Here is a 17,863-nt window from a genome sequence, read left to right as displayed (position 1 = left end):
CTGAATTTGAAGAAGAGCCTGACGGAAGCGCCGGTGCTTGCATATGCTGACCCAGAACAACCCTACGTTCTGCACGTGGATGCCAGTCTCAATGGACTGGGCGCCATATTACATCAGAAGCACCCAGAGGGTCTTCGGCCTGTGGCCTATATCAGCTGCAGTCTGACACCCAGTGAACAAAAATACCCCGTGCACATGTTAGAGTTTCTGGCTCTCAAATGGGCGATCGTGGACAAACTCCACGATTACCTCTACGGTGTTACGTTCGAGGTGAGGACGGATAACAATCCCCTCACTTACATTCAGACCTCCGCTAAATTGGATGCATCAGGTCACCGATGGCTGGCAGCCCTATCCAATTACAAATTCTCTCTGAAGTATAAGCCAGGGCCTTTTAACATCGGAGCTGACGCTCTATCCCGACGACCAGGAATGAGTGCTACTCCAGACGATGATGAGTAGGAAGAGATCCCCGGACCAGGGATGCGAGCCATGTGTAGCACAGCCGCTATTATCAATGATCAAGTGGCCTTTTCGGAACTACGGGTTGCAGACTCCTTAGGATGCCAGTCGCAGGCTATCTCAGCCACCTACTGAGATCCAAAGGGGATGAATATAACTCACGACAAAGTAATACGATGGAAAGACCTGGTGGACTACCAAATGAGAGATCCGGTAATCAACATCATTCGGCAAGCTGTTCAAAGAAAGAATCCGGCTCTCCTGAAACAAGCCCCCAGGGACATGGTTGCTTTGCTAATGCATGAGGTGGACAAGTTCGAACTTGACAATTGCTTACTCTATTGGGTAGTGTAATATCACAACCACCCTGATAGGCGACAATTGGTCCTACCTCGGAATTTACAGTATATGGTGTTTAAGTCCCTACATGATGAACATGGGCATCTCGGTGTAGAGAAGACCTTTGGGTTGGTCCGAGACCATTTCTTCTGTCCCAAGATGTGAGACGCTGTAGAACAACATTGCCACCGATGTTCCCGGTGTATACAACGCAAGAATCTGCCCACCCGAGCAGCACCCATGGGCCATCTGAAAAGTTCTGGCCCAATGGATCTAGTGTGCATGGACTTCCTGTTCATTGAGGCTGACACCAGAGGGATAAGCAATGTGTTGGTTATCACGAACCATTATACACGGTATGCTCAGGCTTTCCCCACTAAAGACCAGAAAGCCATAACAGTAGAAAAAATTCTATGGGAGAAGTATTTCGTCCACTACTGTCTTCCAAATCGCCTTCACTCCGATCAAGACCGGGATTTCGAGAGCACTCTGATTCGGGAACTGCTCAAGATGCTGAACTCCGTACCATCCCGAAGGAGACGCTTTGCCAGAACGATTTAATCGGACCTTATTGGACATGCTCGAAACCCTGAAGGGTGCTCAAAAGACTGAATGGAGTCAACACATGGAGGCCTTGGTACACGCGTACAACTGTACCCACCACGAGTCCACTGGATTCTCCCCATATATCCTTATGTTTGGGTGAGAGGCGAGACTCCCAGTAGATGTACGTTTTCGAGTTTCGACAGATGGGATACACAATGCTACCCATTTCAAATATGTGCAAAGACTTAAGGACAGTTTGCAACAGGATTACCAACAGGTCGAGAAGTCCACAGCTAAACTGAATGCCGACAATAAAAGATGATATGACCATAAAGTCAAATATCGGGAGCTTCCTCCTGGGGACGCTGTGTTGCTTCGCAATCTGGGAGTCCCAGGAAAACATAAATTGGCTGACCGTTGGAGAGATGGTGTATATGAGGTAGAGTCACAGATGCCTGGCCTCCCGGTCAGACACTGAGGCGGGGTAAAGGTCTGGCATCGCAATCATCTTCTCACCATTCCACAAGTGGGGATCGAGGAAGCAGAAATACTGGCCACACCGCTGAAAGGTGAGTCAGAGTCATAAGAGATTGGTCAAGAGACTGTAAATAATCATATCAACTCTGAAACTCCTGAAGATCCCATGGAAGGACCCTCTCAAAGGGACCCTCCCACTGAAGGGGCATCTCCCAGAGGAGCTACGGGTAAAGGGCCCCGTAGGCCAACGCCTAATAAGGTGGCTCCATCGAGTCAGCCTTTGGACCCACAAAGCCCATGATTTGTACCAAACAGAGACTGCCCAGAGACATTTCTCCCCTTGAGGGAAGAGGCTGAGCCTCAGGACTGTACCTACAGTAAGTGAACATACAGTAAGCGCTAAGACCTAAGAAATTTATTAAATACCTATAAGGTAAGCAGCATGTTAAGGGAAAGCCCCACTTTCAGCTGTTTTGGGTGAGCGTTCCTCCTCCTCCTCCTTGCGGCCACAACATTTCTGATGCTCCCCTAGATGACGTCACGGCTTATTCCCGGTCAGACCATAACTGCTGACGTGACTGACGTGACAGATAGGCTCCTCCCTATGCGTTTCGTAACCCGTATGTTACTTCCTCGGGGGATATGGAGCCATCCTACTTGACTTGCTATTTAAACCCTCCTTCTAATAAATCCATTAATCTGTTGTTGGCTAAAAGTGGGAACATCGCCCAATATGGACACCAACTGACACATATATAAAGGCAAAGGATTAAGGTGCTCACATATGGATTTTACACCCATATAGGGGTTATCACACACTCTAATGTATTACAATAACCCACATAACGGTGAATAGTATGCTAGAATATACCATAATAACCAAATGGGCTGGGATACCAAATTGAGATGAATATCCCAACAATGGATCCTCCATATTATCATTAATAAAAGAAAATAAATGGAAGACAATAACTCTGGTTAGAATTGGATAAACTAAGCAGCTGCAGAATGCATAAGGTGCAATCTCAAAAGACACCACAAAATACCTTAGAAGGGTTATTGTAAATAGCAAAAACATCTTAAATGTAAAAACAATAGAATTAATAAAATATTAATGCAAATATCAGTGTAAATAAATGTTTACACGAATACTGCTTAATAGGGGCAGACTACACAAAACTCTCTTATAGACCATAATTAGTTCTTTAAAAAGGATGCTAGATCGAAATCTATATTAAGGCCATCTAGGGCTAATGTCTTCAACGTGTAAATCCAATAGCTCTCGCACCTGGATACCACGTTGAGCCTATACCCCCTCTCCAATTATTGTTAGGGTAATCGATGCCAATACAAATCATACCCTCTGGGTTTTGTCCATGTTTAACTTTGAAATGGTTTGAGATACTATGGGGGCTATGCACTAAGCTCCGAGCTTTCGCGCTGGCCTGAAAAAATTAGCACGTCCGATAAAAAATTAAGCCGGCGGCGCGATTCACTAAGGCCCTGAGCCCATTTTCTATCGGACGTGCCCAAAACTGGCTTATCGTGCATGCAAGGTTTTTCCCCTCTGCTAGCGTACTGAAACTTCACATACGCTAGCTGATAGAAAAAATAAGCCGCCTGTAACATTTGCATGGAGATTCTCCATCTCCATGCAAGGCTGTTACAGGCGATCGTACACAAAATAAATACATTTGAATAATAGTGTACATGAGCAGGGGGTCTCCGGAGCTGAACCGCATTGGTTTCAGGTCCGGGGACCCCCTACTTCAGGAGATACAGGCCCCGTTATGGGGTGCCGGTATCCCCTGCACTTTGAAAGCTTCCGCGTCACGTTACCGGGACATTTAAATTCTGCAGGGGATACCGGCACCCCATAACGGGGCCTGTATCTCCTGAAGTAGGGGGACCCCGAGGCTGAAACCAATGCGGTTCAGCTCTGAAGACCCCCTACACATCTACACTACTGTCAAAACACACATATCAATAAACAATAATTCCTTACCGTAGCGGCTATCTGCAATGGTAATGAAGCTGCAATAATGTACATTTTAATAATAGTGGGCCGGAGCAGGGGGTCCCGTGAGCTGAACCGCATTGATTTCTGCCTCAGAGACCCCCTGCTTCCCGAGTTACAGGGCCATGTATTGGGCATCGGAGGCCAGTGTCGCCGCCATCTTTATAGCGTCAAAGACGCGACATGGACGCTATAAAGATGGCGGCGACACTGGCACCGATGCCCAAAACCGGGGCCTGTAACTCAGGAAGCAGGGGGTCTCTGAGCCAGAAATCAATGCGGCTCAGTTCAGGGGACCCCCTGATCCCGCACACTATTAATAAAAATACATTAAAGCAGCTTCATAACTTTAGCGGCTATCCGCTAAGACAATAAAGTGGTTAAGGCACAATAGCATGTTTATTGGGGACAATTGCCCCCAAGAAACATAGCAATATACAACACACATCCCCCCCGCCCCCTAACACATACAATACAGTAATGGGCAAAATTACTATTATCCACATATGGATAAAAATGCATTTGCCCATTTAAAATATATTAATTACAATAAATACAGTAAATACATATTACACTTACCTTTTCCAGGCACCCACGATGAAGGCCATCTTCATCCTCATCTTCATCCTGCCCATGTCCCTCCGGTGTTGCAAAACCTACAAAACAATCAAAATAGCCAATGTAATGTCCCCTAACCCCTTAATCCCCTTAGCGGTCATTAACCGCTATAGTCATTAAGGGGTTAACCCACCCTGCCCCCATTCATTTGTACAGTGGGATATATATATACATATATACACACACACACACACACACACACACAAACACACAAAAATGGCCGCCGCATCGGCGCATCATCACCCTCTCCCCCCAGCAGCACCCTTCACCCCGCGGGACAGGAGATGGGAGCGGGGATGTCCTTCCGGTCCCCGCTTCCCCCTGTCACCACGTGACAGCCCGCGGGGAAGGAGATGTGAGCGGGGATGTCCCTCCGGTCCCCGCTTCCCCCTGTCACTGCGTGACAGCGCGCGGGACAGGAGATGGCAGCGAAGGAGTTAATTAAATGTAGCCTGCACCCCTTCCCTACTGGAGTCCAATGTCACTGTCAACTGTTGACAGTACCGGTGGGAGCAAGATGTTCTACTACCAAACTACCGCTTACCTTCTCCCCACCGCTGTCCTCGGGAGGAGGGGGGGGGGGAGCGGGTGGTGTTGCTGGCCGCGGTCTTGCCTGTTCTGACCTCCCCCCCCCGTCTGTGTAGAGTGAGAGAGTGTGTGTGTGTATGTACAGTATACAGTATATGGGAGAGAAACTGTGTGTGTGTATATGTGTGCTGTGTGTGTGTAAGTGTGTCTAGGTGTGTCTAAGTGTGTGTAAGTGTGTCTAGGGGTCTCTAAGTGTGTGTAAGTGTGTGTAAGTGTGTGTAAGTGTATGTAAGTGTATGTAAGTGTATGTAAGTGTGTGAAAGTGTGTGAAAGTGTGTGTAAGAGTGTGTAAGAGTGTGTAAGAGTGTGTAAGAGTGTGTAAGTGTGTGTAAGTGTGTCTAAGTGTGTCTAAGTGTATGTAAGTGTATGTAAGTGTGTGTAAGTGTATGTAAGTGTGTGTAAGTGTGTGTAAGTGTGTGTAAGTGTGTGTAAGTGTGTGTAAGTGTGTGTAAGTGTATGTAAGTGTGTGAAAGTGTGTGTAAGAGTATGTAAGAGTGTGTAAGTGTGTGTAAGTGTGTGTAAGTGTGTCTAAGTGTATGTAAGTGTGTGAAAGTGTGTGTATGAGTGTGTAAGAGTGTGTAAGTGTATGTAAGTGTGTCTAAGTGTATGTATGTGTGTGTAAGTGTGTGAAAGTGTGTGTAAGAGTCTGTAAGTGTGTGTAAGTGTATGTAAGTGTGTGTAAGTCTATGTAAGTGTGTGAAAGTGTGTGTAAGAGTGTGTAAGTGTGTGTAAGTGTGTGTAAGTGTGTGTAAGTGTGTGTAAGTGTGTGTAAGTGTGTGTCGGTGTGTGTTTAAAACATCACCAGTAGAATTAAAAATACAGAAAATGCACAATCGTACAGTATTAACATTTTTATTGATGCATTGTACAATAAAGTACTGTATTTAAAACACCAATTGTCGTGTTGTTCATTTCTCATAAATACTGTACTGTAAATAAAGTACTGAACGTTAAATAACTTTTTGCACAACACACAAAAAACACATATACTGTAGTATGCACTGTAGATACAGCACATACTGAACTCGCAACAGCTTTTAAACAGTACATGTAACATTCCAGTTACTGTACATTGCTGTTTTAACATTAACAACTCTGCTGTAATTCCTAATTAAAGGGAAAACCGTGTAAAGCACTCTGTGCTCATGTAACAACTGTACAACAAAAAACATACTGTACTGAACATACTGTAATAAAACCAGCTGGAGATTACACTTTAAAAAAACCTATCAATTGTTGTCTGTTTCAGTGCATTTCTTTTCTTCTTTTTGACGATTTCAATGATTCTTTTTAATTGTAGGATTGTAATTGAATCAACGTTTTCTGACTCTAGAAATTGAAGTCCTGTTTGTAATCCCACCAGCGCCTCTGTGATCTTTGGTGGCGGCTCTGGTTCCTCATCCTCATCCTCTTCTGTAGTATCCAGATCAGTATTTTCACTTGTAAGGCTTTGAATGATTTCCGAGCCCATCATATGTTCATGAGTAGGACAGCTGCTGTCCCCATCGACCCAAGAGTCAATTGTAGCCCCACTTTCCGTATCAAGGAACGGTTCCATGACTCGTTCGGAATTGGCAATTTCCTGTTCTGTGAGGCCTTCATTCACATAGTTTGCAAGTAACAGATTTGCGGCGGCGACTTCTTCCTCCGTAAACCCCTCAAAATCAGCATTGTCCTCACTGTCACTGGCGAGTTCGGCGTCAGCCGGCACAGGACGTGCACCTGTTATGTTTCGCCAACATTTCGCAATGCACATTTGTGTGACCGCTTCCCAAGCTTCGCCACCAATATAAAAAACTTCTTTTAGACTAATTTTCTTTAAAAATGACATAACAGAATCTTTACTTGTGATTATTCGATGTATCATTGTTTTCCGAAAGTTCATCTTAAAGGTTGCAATAATGCCTTGATCAAGCGGCTGTATTTTGGATGTCGTGTTCTTGGACAAGTAGCTGACCCTTATTTTTCCATCTCGGCTTATTAGGCTATCGGCCGGGGGATGTGCAGGGCAGTTGTCAAGTAACAACAAAGCTTTTGTATCCAGCCTTTGTTGACGTAAGTTTTTACGGACCTCTGGTACAAACTGTTAATGAAACCACCTTTCGAAAATACTGGCAGTCATTCAGGCATTTCTGCTAAAGTCATATGCAAAAGGCATAGTTCACATGGTGGAAGCACCGCGGCGACTTAAACTTGCCAATACAAAGTGGCTTCAGTTTGTGATTTCCAGTTTGGTTCACACAAAAAAGTACAGTCACTCTGTCTTTCATTTGTTTAAATCCTTGTGTACGCTGGTCGTCATTCTTACAGGCCAGAGTGGTATTCGGTAGCATTTTGAAACACAGTCCGGTCTCATCGCAGTTATAAACCTGTTCTGCGGTATAGCCACCATCTTCAATTATCTGTTGAAGTTGGGCAGGGTACGTGCATGCAGCTTCATCGTCAGCTGACCGTATCTCTCCTGATATAGCGGTTTTACTTATTCCATGTCGCCTTTTAAAGCGATCTAGCCATCCACTACTTGCCGTGAAGGAGGTTGAAGCATTGCCGTGAAGTTGGCTGTGAAACTTTTTGGCTTGCGTTTGCAGATGGGGTCCAGACAGAGGTATGCCTTCGGATCTTTCTTGGACAAACCACTGAAAAACAGCTTTATCCAACTGGCTGTCTTTAGGTTCACGCAAACGATTACGCTTCAGTCCATCGTCTGTTTCTATGGATTTTATTGCATCACAAAGTTTCTCCTCCTCCTTTTTCCATCCGCGAACTGTAGACTCATTCAGACCTAGGTCTCTAGTCACTTTGATTTGCCTGACCACTGATTTTATTCTGTCAAGCGCAGCAATTTTTTCTTGGACAGTAAACCTCTGACGTTTGGTTGAAGTATCCGCCATTTCTACCTGCCAGGGGTCTTCAGTATGCCTTTTCCTAGTGTTGAAAACCTGAGGCTTTTAACAACTGATCTGGAGGGCTTAAGTACAGTACCTGAGTACAGTATGTATTTTACCAGCTCTCAGACAGCACAGTGTTGTAGGATTAAAATGGCAGAGGGGTCAGAGGTGTGTTTACGTGTCACTTTATTACAATGTTTTATTCTATTTTACACACAATATTTTTTGTTGTATTATACACGGTATATATGATCACTTCATTTGTGTTAATTTTTATTCAATTTTTAATCTTTTTAACAAACTTTAATGTCATGTTTATGCTACTTTAACTCGTGTAAAATGACCCCGTGGGGTCACGTTGCCATGCCGTGATGTCACATGACCCCGCTGGGTCATTACACGATGAACCGCAGAGGAGCAGGGGGAACTGACAGCTAACATCTACACCTCACTAGCCGCACGGCGCATGTGCACGCGCACGCGCACGGCGCACGTGAGGGGTGCCTGAATTAATGTGTTGGACTGGTCGCTGTCGGGTGCAGCAGTCCCTGGTTCTGCACACGCTTTGTAATGGTCTCACCTTACTGTGCTGAAGGTAAATTATGCATGAGTGTTAAGCTGTAGAAATACCTTTGCAACCCTGATGATTACGTTTGTTTCACAATTATGGACATGTTTAATAGCTTATCTTTTACAAGCCCCAAAATAGTGAGTACTGTAATACGTATTGCTGCAATATGCAATACATTCAAATTTCATTAAGTGCAGTAGTACAGTAGTATCAGATAAATACCTTACTAATAAAAAAAATGCTGAGGACATCCCTTAACTGCAGTGCGCAGGACATTTTTGTAGGTCTGTGGGACATCTTCCATTGAATAGGTCATAAGGTGTGTTGCGGCTGTACCTTAGGCGCTCATTCTAAAAAAATGAAGCCAAGGGCTGCGAGTCAGACGCAGCCCCTGGGATATCAGCTCAGATTGTTGTCAGCTCATGGGTTCCTTGGTTAGCAGGTGATGGACAGCACAGACTAAAGTTTACTAAACGCCAACAGAGATGTCCCCATAACCCCGCCGGGTTTGCAGACCTGCCTAAGACATGCAGATGAGCATACAGTTGTATTTGCATATATATATATATATATATATATATATATATATATATATATATATATATATATATATATATATATATATATATATATATATCTTATACTATATTAGTGAAAGCACTGTATGCCTGCATGCATGCATGCCTGCCTGCCTGGATGTCCGGTGTCCCTAGGGGCAATCTCATTGGTCCCTTGGCCCGCCCGCCCCCGCACACCTCTCATTGGCCTCACACACTCACACCACCCCCTTGGCCCGCCCCCCACACCTCTCATTGGCCTGAGGCGGAGTGACGGGCCAAAGGTCCAAAAAAAAAAAAACACACACACACACCTCTCCCCCTCCCCGCTCCAAATCACCTCTCCCCCCTCCCCACTCCAAATCACCTCTCCCCCCTCCCCGCTCCAAATCACCTCTCCCCGCTCCAAATCACCTCTCCCCCTCCCCGCTCCAAATCACCTCTCCCCCCTCCCCGCTCCAAATCACCTCTCCCCCCTCCCCAGCAGCATCACCTCTCCCCCTCCCTGCTCCAAATCACCTCCCCCCTCCCCAATCACCTCTCCCCCCTCCCCAGCGGCATCACCTCTCCCCCTCCCTGCTCCAAATCACCTCTCCCCGCTCCAAATCACCTCTCCCCCCTCCCCAGCGGCATCACCTCTCCCCCTCCCCAGCGGCATCACCTCTCTCCCTCCCCGCTCCAAATCACCTCTCCCCCCTCCCCGCTCCAAATCACCTCTCCCCCCTCCCCGCTCCAAATCACCTCTCCCCCTCCCCAGCGGCATCACCTCTCCCCCTCCCCAGCGGCGCTCAAACTCAACTCTCCCCCTCCCCAGCGGCATCACCTCTCCCCCCCCCCCCGGCGGGGGAACGCAGCTGCCACGCGGCGCCTAAGATGGCGGCGGCTGGAAGGACCCCCTTCCTCCCTCGCGGCGCCGAGTCAGACGATGGCGGCGCCCGGAAGTACAGGTAGGTGTCGCTCCCCCACCTCCGGCGCCAAACGGAACTGAGAAAGGGCGCATCAACTGAGGTGTGTGTGTGTGTGTGTGTGTGTGTGTGTGTGTGTCACTGTCCACTGCCCCCCTCTCCTGTCCACTGCCCCCCCCCTCCTGTCCACTGCCCCCCCCTCCTGTCCACTGCCCCCCCCCTCCTGTTCACTGCCCCCCCTCCTGTCCACTGCCCCCCCTCCTGTCCACTGCCCCCCCTCCTGTCCACTGCCCCCCCCTCCTGTCCCCCCTCCTGTCCACTGCCCCCCCCTCCTGTCCACTGCCCCCCACTCCTGTCCACTGCCCCCCCCTCCTGTCCACTGCCCCCCCCTCCTGTCCACTGCCCCCCCTCCTGTCCACTGCCCCCCCTCCTGTCCACTGCCCCCCCTCCTGTCCACTGCCCCCCCTCCTGTCCACTGCCCCCCCCTCCTGTCCACTGCCCCCCCCTCCTGTCCACTGCCCCCCCCTCCTGTCCACTGCCCCCCCCTCCTGTCCACTGCCCCCCCTCCTGTCCACTGCCCCCCCCTCCTGTCCACTGCCCCCCCCTCCTGTCCACTGCCCCCCCTCCTGTCCACTGCCCCCCCCTCCTGTCCACTGCCCCCCCCCCTCCTGTCCACTGCCCCACCCCCTCCTGTCCACCGCCCCCCCTCCTGTCCACTGCCCCCCCTCCTGTCCACCACCCCCCCCTCCTGTCCACCTCCCCCCCCTCCTGTCCACCTCCCCCCCCTCTCCTGTCCACTGCCTCCCCTCCTGTCCACTGCCCCCCTTTCCTGTCCACTGCCCCCCCTCCTGTCCACTGCCCCCCCTTCCTGTCCACTGCCCCCTCCCCCCCTCCCTCCCCCCCTCTCCTGTCCACTGTCCGTCCCTCCTGTCCACTGTCCGTCCCTCCTGTCCACTGTCCCCCCCCCCATCCTGTCCACTGTCCCCCCCCCCATCCTGTCCACTGTCCCCCCCCGCATCCTGTCCCCCCACACCCTACTGTCCACTGTTCATCCCCCCCCTCCTGTCCACTGTTCATCCCTCCCCTCTGGGGAACACGGGAGAAAGAGGGAGAGAGAAGGGAGCGGGAAATTTTACTCACGGGCAAAGCCAGATCTCTCTCCCCCTCGCCGCTACAACTCACCTCTCTCCCTCCCCGCCGCCGCTCCAACTGGAACAGATGGCGGCGCCCAGAAGGACCCCCTTCTTCCCTCGCGGCGCCCAGTGAGAAGATGGCGGTGCCCGGAACTACAGGTAGGTGTCGCGTGTGTCGCTCCCCCACTTCCCCCCCCCACTTCTCCCCCCCCCTCACCCCCTCCCCTCCCCACCTCTCACCCCCTTCCCCCCCTCCCCCCCCCCCCCTCCCCCCCCTGCCCCCCCCCTCCCTTTGACGCCCCCCCCTGCCTTTGACACCCCCCTGCCTTTGACGCCCCCCTGCCTTTGACGCCCCTCCCCTGCCTTTGACGCCCCCCCCCTGCCTTTGACGCCCCCCCCTGCCTTTGACGCCCCACCCCTGCCTTTGACGCCCCCCCCTGCCTTTGACGCCCCCCCCTGCTTTTGACGCCCCCCCCTGCCTTTGACGCCCCCCCCCTGCCTTTGACGCCCCCCCCTGCCTTTGACGCCCCCCCCTGCCTTTGACGCCTCCCCTCCCTGCCTTTGACGCCTCCCCTGACTCCCCTCCCTGGTGCTCCCCTCCCCGGCGCTCCACTCACATCACCTCCCACACACTGATGACACACACACACTGACTGACACACACACTGACTGACACACACACTGACTGACACACACACTGACTGACACACACACTGACTGACACACACACTGACTGACACACACACTGACTGACACACACACTGACTAACACACACACTGACTGACACACACACTGACTGACACACACACTGACTGACACACACACACCGACTGACACACACACACTGACTGCCGCACACGCACACACACCCCCACACACACACACTGACTGCCGCACGCGCACACACACTGACTGACTGCCGCACGCACACAAACCCTGACTGACGCACACACACACGCACACACTGACTGAGGCACACACTGACAGTGTGTGCGTCAGTCAGTCTGTGTGTGTTTGTGTTTCTGCCTCAGACTCACTGACGCGCGCGCAAACACACAGTGACTGACGCACACACGCTACATGAAGCTGTAAAGGAGGGAGGGAGGGGGGGGACTGGATTGATGTGAATGGGGACAAACAGAGAGAGGGGGGAGGAGAGAAAGAGGAACGGGAACATTACATCCCGGGCAACGCCGGGTCTCTCAGCTAGTATATATATATATATATATATATATATAAAAAACACCAATATACAAATAAATGGTTAAGGATTACATAAACATGTATAAATTAAAACATCAAATCTTTATCTCATAATTAGCAAGTAATAAAATTAAACCAGCAGCACATTGCATCTTAAAATTAATCCAGCAGCACAAAATAAATGATATCTCCTCTCCCAACAAACCAGCAGCTCGACAAATATATATCAAATGTCAAACAATTGCATTTGAGTGTGTACATGATGCAATTAATCTGTGCATCATTTAACACTATGCAAAATCAATTTCAAAATAAAATACACTATGAACAACAACATACAATGCCATACACAAAATCAAATAGAAACGAAATTTACCATCAATCAATTAATCAAATTCCTAAATCAATTACAATCCAATCCAAATCAATTATACAATTCACTATTCAATTCCTAAATCCAAACCATTGAGAAACAAATTCTACTTCAAAGTAACCACCATCATACAAATCTAACTACCAGAAATAAGCCATTATTAAAAAGCAAGCCCCTGAAATATACTACTGCAAAGACCATTACAAATGACATGTAACTAAATAAAAATTAAATTACACACACAACAATGTAGAAATCAAGCAGCTAAATACATTTGAAATACATGAAAAAAACATAAACATTAGCACATCAATCATTTATTATCCCTGTATGTCTATCCATATATATACACATTACATACAGGGGCAATAAAAGAGCATAAAAAACAATGCATTTCCATAAAAAAAAATCACATACAATACACCCATTCAGTGTCCCTGAATGTATGTATATCCATAGGGACATAGTTCAATTGAGGGGCAATAAATGGGGGTGGGGATGGGTTTAAACCACATGAATAAAAAATAAAAAAAACTGTAAAAGTTAAAATAATATACAGTAGAGGCAACGCTTATTCTAACATTTGCTTTAAACTAGCCGGGTTACATTCAGGGTATGTGCTGGGTATGTTCTGGGCTAGTTTGAGGCATGTTTAAGGCATTTCTGCATTGACTAACGACCCATAGGATTAACACAGCAGGGATCCCTGGTATTCCAATTCAGTTTGAATGGGACTGCCAGGGACCCCCACTGTTAATCTGATAGGCCATTAATCAATGCAAAAATGCTGGGGCTAGTTTAAGGAAATGTATTCAGAATGTACCTGGGTTCCTTGTGTCTTTTTGGGAATTGCCACTGGTTTTTGTTAGAATAATCGCTGCCTCTACTGTACTTTTCTTTTGTTTACTTACCATTAGATGGCCCACTCACCGAAATCCAGGGGAACCAGAAGCTCTCGAACCAATCCACAGGTAACCATAAAATAAAAATCCATTACAATCCATGTCTGTGTTTCTTTCTACTATTTGTAATCCTTTCCATCAGTCTTGGGGTCTTCTTTTCTTCTTAGGGGTCTTCTCCTTCTTCTACCGTCTTCTTCCACCTTCTTACGCCATGCCCTTCTTCTCTTCTTAGAGAGGAGGGAAGACCTCCTCTCCTGTCTTGCTTCAAAATGAGACGACATAGGCTTTTATAGGCCTGTGATGTCACATTTTCGTCAAATGGTTCCCACGGCCCTGATTGGGCTGTGAAAACCATGTGATTTTGGGGGGGGGGAAATTGATGAAGTCATTTAAAGGCAATTACGCCAGCCAATCAGAATGGCTGAGCTTCATTTGCCTTTAAGTTGACGTCATCTAAAGAAAGATGGCCACCGACACATGGTACGGTAGCCAATCAGAGCGTGGGAACTCAATCCCAATTCTGATTGGCTCTAGTAGACCATGTGACAGAGGCTTTGCTTCAGCCATTCAGAGTTGGGATTGAGTTCCCACGCTCTGATTGGCTACCGTACCATGTGTCGGCAGCCATCTTTCTTTAGATGACGTCAACTTAAAGGCAATTGAAGCTCAGCCATTCTGATTGGCTGGCTTCATTCCCTTTAAATGACGTCATCAATTTTTAATTTTTTTTTACAAATAAGTAAAACGGTAAGTAGAAGGTTTTTTATTTATGTTTTTTGCCCATTATTAATTGCAACATTAGCCAGGCAGCATAAATAATGTATTATCCATATCTTGATGATAGTTATTTTGCACATTACTGTACTGTATGTGCTTGGGGGGGTGTATTGATATAAATGTAGGCCATGTTTTGTTTTTTTTAAATACAGGATTGGTACCGCAGGCCAGCAGGGACCAACGGGGACAACCTGCCCCTTATTCCCTCTAGAGTGTAAATTCTCATGAGCAGGGCGTTTATTACCTTCTGTATTTGTTTGAGTGTGTTTGTCCTTATTTGTATGTCATTCTGTTTATGCAATTCATGTCCCTCTGTATCTGCACTCTACGGTGCTGCAGAATATATTGGAAATGTACAAATACATGATGATAATAATCATAATAATAATAATCCACTATAAGTGTTATCCCATGTTCTGGACACGTGGCCCAAAGGTCAGACAATAGATCACGACACCAGGCCCTGAATAAATAACATATTTTATATAAACCTCCTTTTGGTGGTGGAAGGATTAACCAGGCCAATAATAAAGGTATAATGCCAGGTTGGTTAATGTAACGTGTAGATCACCACAAACGAAGCGCGACCGCGGCGCTGAGGTAGGGAATTGAGTAACGCTGACCCACAGCCACGCGGGCGCGCCTAGAGTGTAGAGTAGTCGTTCAGGCCAGGTCAGGATTAAGGATAGTAGAATAGTAGTGTTACTTGCCAGGTTAAGGAGTGGAGAGTTGCGGATCGTTGGTGTGCGTAGCTATGTTCAGGATTGGAGAGTTGCGGATCGTCGATGTGCATAGCCAGGTTCAGGATTGGAGAGAGTCGAATCATAGGAGTACTTGGCCAAGGTCAGGACTGGAGCCAGGAGAGTAGTCAGACAAGCCGGATCAGGAGTAGAGGGAAGCGGAGTCCAATGTACTAGCAGGGTCAGGCAACCAGAGGTTAAACAGCAAGCAAGGCAAGGCAAGGTTCAGGAACTAGATGTGGCAAGGCATGGCATCACAACGACTATGCTTAGCGATGACTGACTGCAGACTTTAGGTATAAATAGGAGGAGCCTCCAATAGCCAGCCAGGGTGGAACCAGGAAGTGGAAGAGTATTGGCTGCTGGTGCACACAGGTGTGCTTTAGGAAACAGCCTAATCAGGGTTGAGTGTAGTAGTGCTTGCGCGCCGTCCCGCGTGTGTCACGGAGGCCAGGGGGCGAAGTCTGAGTAGCACGTCACTCCCACACCGATTCCTGGGGGCAAAGGAGGCGGAACCCGTCACGCGCCGACCCACGCGCGTAACGGAGGTCAAGGGGCGCGGCCTGACTCGCACGTCACAGGGAGGCTGGAGGAGAGTCCACGACGTGTGACAGGGCGAGAGGCTGGATCAGGGTCCTTGGAAGCATGAACAGGTAGCGCAGGATTTGCGCGTGCGCGTCACAGGACCAGGAGATTGTGAAACTTGAGTGTTTGCTTCAGAAGGATCCGAGAGGTGAAGAGACGGTCTTTGCACGCCAGGATGGCAAATCCTCACAGTTAACCCTAAATCATGTTGGGACAGAAGGTGTTAAAATGTATTGCCAACATAACACCATGTTTTCCCCTATACTACCTTTTGTGACAGAGTCACTGACTCAGTAAGCTGGAATGGAGGGTGTGTGCACTTTCCAGCACTAAACCAGTTAACCTACAGTTGGATATCTGCATACACCTGCAGCCTAATTAAGCAGGAGGCCTGAGAGACTGCAGGTTTAAAAAGCAGGAAGTTGGTCACAGAAGGAGAGCTTGTTTTTCCACGTGAGGGTGGAGAGAACTCTCCCGGCTAGGAAGCCGTAGCTGCTGCTGCTCTGGTCCCCCAGTCCTGCGAGGAGCTTTGCTGCTGGGACCAGCTGGGACCCCAACACAGGATAAAGATAAACATTGCTGCGAGGCTGGACACAGCCTGCTCCCCGGAACCGTGTTCCTGTTTGCTACTGGAGCTGCAACAGATAAGACTTTATTATTACACTTATTGGTTATACTTTGTGTTGCATATGTTTTGGGCATAACCTTATTAGCTGGCTGTCCTGTTAGTAAGGGCTCAAGAAGTGAGTTAGTTTCCCTAACGGGAACAGGCTTTATTTTCTAGAAAGTACTTTTTTAAAGGGATAGTGCACCCGTACTTTATTTTGCTGTGGCTAATAAACCACTATAGTTGACCGTTTCCCATCGTGTCTAGTGTCTTACTGACCCTGCCGCGAGGCCGTCTTGCCACAGGTGGTGTCAGAAGTGGGATGCTACGCCTCTGGGGGTCAGTAGATGAAGATGTGTTGAGACACTGAACTCAAGCGGGAAAAAAAAATGATTTTTGCTGAAGCATGGAAGTTACAGCTAGCAAGCGCTGAGTTTAAAGTTTGCCCCGTCGGGAATGAAAGGATTGCTGTGTAAAGCTAATGCCTTTTGCTGAAGCGAGTGAATTTGCAGCTAGCAAGTGCTGTGAGTAAAGTTTGCCCTGTCTTGTAAGAAAGAAAGTGAAAATGGATTTTTGCAAAGAAGTTGCCTAAGAAGAACCCAGAAGGTTCAAATATTGTAAAGCAAGTACAATTTACGTGTGTTGTGCAAAGTCTGCCTCATCGGGTGTGAAAAAAAAAATGTACATAACCATACAAAACAGTGTCCCTTCAGGCCATATGATGATTATGATGACGACGCATATGTGGCCCCGAGAAGAGAGACGTACCCGCAGATGAAAGCTGCAAAAGTGACCAATGTGTGTGTGCCCAGTACCACTGATGTCTCTGGAACTAATAAAACAAAGAGAAAGAAGAAAAATATTTTTCAAGTTACCGAGGAAGTGACTGAACCACTTGAGCCTGCGGTATCAGGACAACAGGCGTCAGCAAGCCACCGAGATGTGCTGCAGACCGGATTGATGGGCAGAATTGTCACAGGAACGGTGGCAAAGGAAAAGGAGGAGCAAAGGGAAGCTGAATCCTTGATCCAGGTAAAAGAGGCCTTAATTTCTGCTCTCCAAACTGCCCAGCGTGATTATGATGTCTTGCAGGAGCAATTGAATAGGGAGCGATAAGCGAACGCCGAGGTACAGAGGTGTATACTCCCAGCTATTCAAGAGTTTGCGGCTTTAAAGAAAACAGAGCGTCTGTTACGGAGTGAGTTGGAGGAGCTGACGACCAGTTTGGATAAGGCCAACACCGCAATTGCTAACATGGAATCAGAGAGAACAAGTCCTGACTGGAGACTATGCTATCAGATGTCCCAGAGAGATGTGCAAAACTTCATCAAAGACTTAGAAGTTTCTCACCAAGAAACTTGCGCACTCAAAACAGAGCTGGAGCTCTCACGCCAGGAGGGCCACTGTCTAACTACAGAGCTGGGTACTTTGAAGAAAGCCAATGAGATGGTCCTAAGGAATATAGAGACTGTGAATATGGAGAATGTACACCTGAAGGAAGAGGTTTTAAACCTGACTGGTCAGGTCAGTGATGGGACTGAGAAGTTTCACCAAGCGCAGAAAGCGAAGACGCA

Source organism: Ascaphus truei, chromosome 3 (assembly GCF_040206685.1).
Source record: "Ascaphus truei isolate aAscTru1 chromosome 3, aAscTru1.hap1, whole genome shotgun sequence".
In the NCBI taxonomy this organism is placed as follows: domain Eukaryota; kingdom Metazoa; phylum Chordata; class Amphibia; order Anura; family Ascaphidae; genus Ascaphus; species Ascaphus truei.
The sequence above is the reverse complement of the archived record's forward strand: the minus strand, read 5'-3'. Positions refer to the sequence as shown.